Raw genomic sequence first — 4,018 nt, 5'->3', positions numbered from 1 at the left:
ACCTTGATGACCTCCCAGATCTTGGAACTTCAGCTTGTTTATTGATGTCTAGATCTCCATATGACTACGCACTGGCTTAAGAGAATGTTGACACCTGTCCATCTTTCCCCTTTTATATGACCTACTTTAGCTAGTTGCTGCCCACATCCTATTGTGACACTTGAGAGTGTGATGCTGCTCTAATGAATTCTTATAGGTCAGGGACTGAAGATAGGGGAAAGAAGAAATCTGTTGCCAAAACTGTAGCACCAAAAAGATACCATTGCACTTGCAAGGTAGCACCATTCAGCCTTCAGAGAAGGAAGTGAAATTCAAGGCTAGATAAGTAGCCACTAAGCTGTGATACAGGGGCAGGACAGTACCTTTCATGTATACTGTTCTAAAAGGAAATTTCTACTAAAAATATGGATCAATAAAGATAGATAGACATAAAATATGGATCAATGAAGATACACACTATAAAAGGACAACATCCATAAAAAAAGTTGAGAGTATGTCATCAATCAAGGATTATGATTACTACAATTCTGTGAAGTCATAGTGAAAAAAAAGGGGGTGGGGTGGGGACAGTGCCTGTGGCTCAGTGAGTAGGATGCCGGCCCCATATACTGAGGGTGGTGGGTTAAACCCAGCCAAACTGCAACAAAAAAAATAGCTGGGCATTGTGGCAGGCTCCTGAAGTCCCAGCTACTTGGGAGGCTGAGGCAAGTGAATCACCTAAGCCCAAGAGCTGTGATTGCTCTTGGAGGTTGCTATGAGCTGTGATGCTACAGCACTCTACCAAGGGTGACAAAGTGAGACTTTGTCTAAAAAAAAGGAAAGGAAATGATCAGTGAACTTACTAACAATAAGTTCTCCACATTCCCAGGTTTCCTTTTACCTATTCCTTTTTTTTTAATTGTATTAAGTCACATACACATAGATCATGAATACGTTCATGCATATGTGGGGTACAATGTGCTGATTTTGTTTTAATACAATCTGATGTGGTTACATCAAACCAGTCATCATAGCTTTCACCTCAGTTACTTGATTATTGTGCCAAAACATCTATGTTCTATACTGCACAGATTTGACTTGAACCCTTGTCATATGCTCCATAGGTGTTGTACTGCCTTTTACCCTCCCTCTGTAAAACCTCCCCTGCCTCTCCTTTCCCACTCCATTTCTCTCCTTCATCCTGGGCTATAGTTGTGTTCTATCTTTCATAAGAAAGCGTGAATAAATATAAGTAGGTTTAATAGAAGTACTGAGTACATTGGATACTTTTTCCTTCATTCTTGAGACATTTTACTCAAGAGAATATGTTCCAGATCCCTCCATGTAAACATGAAAGAGGTAAAGCCTTCATCTTTTTTAAGGCTGCATAATATTCCATGGTATACATATACCATAATTTATTAATCCATTCATGGGTCGATGGGCACTTAGGCTTCTTCCATGACTTGGCTATTACAAATTGAGCTGCAATGAACAATCTGGCGCAAATGTCTTTTTTTGCAAAGTGATTCTTGGTCTTTTGGATATACTCCTAGTAGAGGAATTACAGTATCCGACAGCAGGTCAATTTTTAGATCCCTGAGTGTTCTCCAAACTTCTTTCCAAAAGGAACGTAGCAGTTTGCATTCCCACCAGCAGTGCAGAAGTGTTCCCTTTTCTTCACATCCACGCCAACAACTGTAGTTTTGGGATTTTGTTATGTGGGCTACTCTGACTGGAGTTAGATGGTATCTCAAAGTGGTTTTGATTTGCATTTCTCTGATGATTAAAGAAGACGAGCATTTTTTCATGTGTCTGTATACAATGTGCCTCTCTTCTTCAGAGAAGCTTCTGTTCAGATCTCTTGCCCATAGTGAAATAGGACCTTTTAGCTATTTCTCTTTTAGCTGTTACTTCATTTTATTTGAAACAATTCAGAGTGACAAGGACTATCCACCAATCAAGAAAATCTCTGGATGCCCCAGATGTTTTGGCCTAGGAAATTATAAGACATTCACCATTTGTTCAGGTGAGATGATGGAATTTATTCTCCAAAGGAAAAAAATAATATAAAAGCATAGAAACCAATATGTTTACAAACATGAAAGAAAAAGATTTCCTACCCTAGTTTATCCTGAGTACATGCTGACCTCTGTGATCCACAGCTTATAAGTTCCATTTTTCCAGGCTTTACTTCATCCCTGGACTTGGCTTGTATTTGAACAGAACATTACCTCAGCTTATGCTGAGGTGAATTTAAACAACTGCCCTACCAAGTCTAGTAGGATTTTGGAGGCCTCCATTAAGCCTGATGTCTTAGTCTATTTGTGCTGCTGTAAACAGAACACCACAAACCAGGTAATTTGTAAAGAAGATAATTTTTTTCTTACAATTCTGGAGGCTGGGAAGTCCAAGTTCAAGGAACCTACATCTGGTAAGGGCCTTCTTACATGGCAGAAAGCGGAAGGGCAAGAGAGGGCAAGAGAAAAATCAAGAAAGTACCTAATTAACTTTTATAACCCACTTTTGCAATAAGGAACCCATTCCAGTGATAATAAGTCCACTCTAATGAAAATGACATTAATCCACTCATGGGAACAGAGCTCTCATGAACTAATCACACCTTAAAAGTTCCACATCTCAAACACTGTTGTACTGGACTTAAATTTTCAACACATATACTGCGTGGGACACATTCTAACCATAATACCTGCTTCCTGAGGTCAAACTCTCTCTTCAGACCCAGTCATCTCCTTGGAGAGAGAGGCTGACTCTGCTGACCTGGCTACATGGTCCCTGAACCTTACCCAGGGTGATGGAGGCTTGAAAATGTATCCCACTTTCTGCATCTCTAACTCTTATAAACCACTGAAGGAGAGGACAGAGGAGTGGTGCTTAGAGGGCTATGGGTAAAGGAAGGTTTTTGACCAGTGACCTTTCACTAACCATTAAAATACCTAGAGATATGACCAGAGTGTGGAAGAGACATGTCTAAAAATTAGTGCTTCCTTTATAATAAAATATTGATTAAATGAATTATAGCTTATTCATACAATGAAATGCTATGTATTAATATTATGGAAGAAAATTGACATTAAAACTGTTCACAGGGGCAGTGCCTGTGGCTCAAAGGAGTAGGGTGCCGGCCCCATATGCCAGAGGTGGCGGGTTCAAACCCAGCCCCAGCCAAAAACGGCAAAAACAAAAAACAAACAAACAAACAAAACTGTTCACAATATTTCTGAGGGTGAAAAAACAGGATGCAAAATAGGACATAGAATATGATCTCAATTTGGTTAATAAATTATATATAACTTCTCTCTCTCTCTCTCTCTTTCTATATATATATATATAATTTTTTTTTTTTAGACAGAGTTTCACTATGTTGCCCTCGGTAGAGTGCTGTGGCATCACAGCTCATAGCAATATCCAACTCCTGGGCTCAAGTGATTCTCCTGCCTCAAGCCTCCCAAGTAGCTGGGATCACAGGCATCTGCCATAATGCCCAGCTATTTTTTTTGTTGTAGTTGTCATTGTTGTTTAGCAGGCCCAGGCTGTGTTCGAACCCACCAGCCCCAGTGTATGTTGCCAGTGCCCTAGCCACTGAGCTACGGGCAATGAACCATTTATTGAGCTTTTCATATGAACATATGTGTGAGTAAATCACTGAGCAGTGTAATATACATAATTTTAACTTTATGACAACCCTATTATATGGGTAGGTATTATAATTATCTGTTTACATATGAGGAAACTGAGGCATTAAGAGGTTATTTTCCATAGTTCACTAAAGTGGCAGAACCGAGATACAGACCTAGATATGTTGGACTCAAGAGCCCAAACTCTTTAACATTTACATCACATCTATGCCTGCATTTGTGTAGAACAGAAAGTCAAGAAAGATGCCAGAGTAACAGATAGCAGTGGTTATTTCTGGATGGTAGGATTATGAGTGAATTTTGTTTCCTTTATACTTTCCTGAGTACTCTGAAAATTTTATGATTTACATGTATTATTTTCATAATCAGGAAAAGCAATA

This window comes from Otolemur garnettii, unplaced genomic scaffold (genome assembly GCF_000181295.1).
Source record: "Otolemur garnettii isolate 467f Iridium unplaced genomic scaffold, OtoGar3 scaffold00219, whole genome shotgun sequence".
In the NCBI taxonomy this organism is placed as follows: Eukaryota; Metazoa; Chordata; class Mammalia; order Primates; family Galagidae; genus Otolemur; species Otolemur garnettii.
This window is presented reverse-complemented; position numbering follows the sequence as displayed.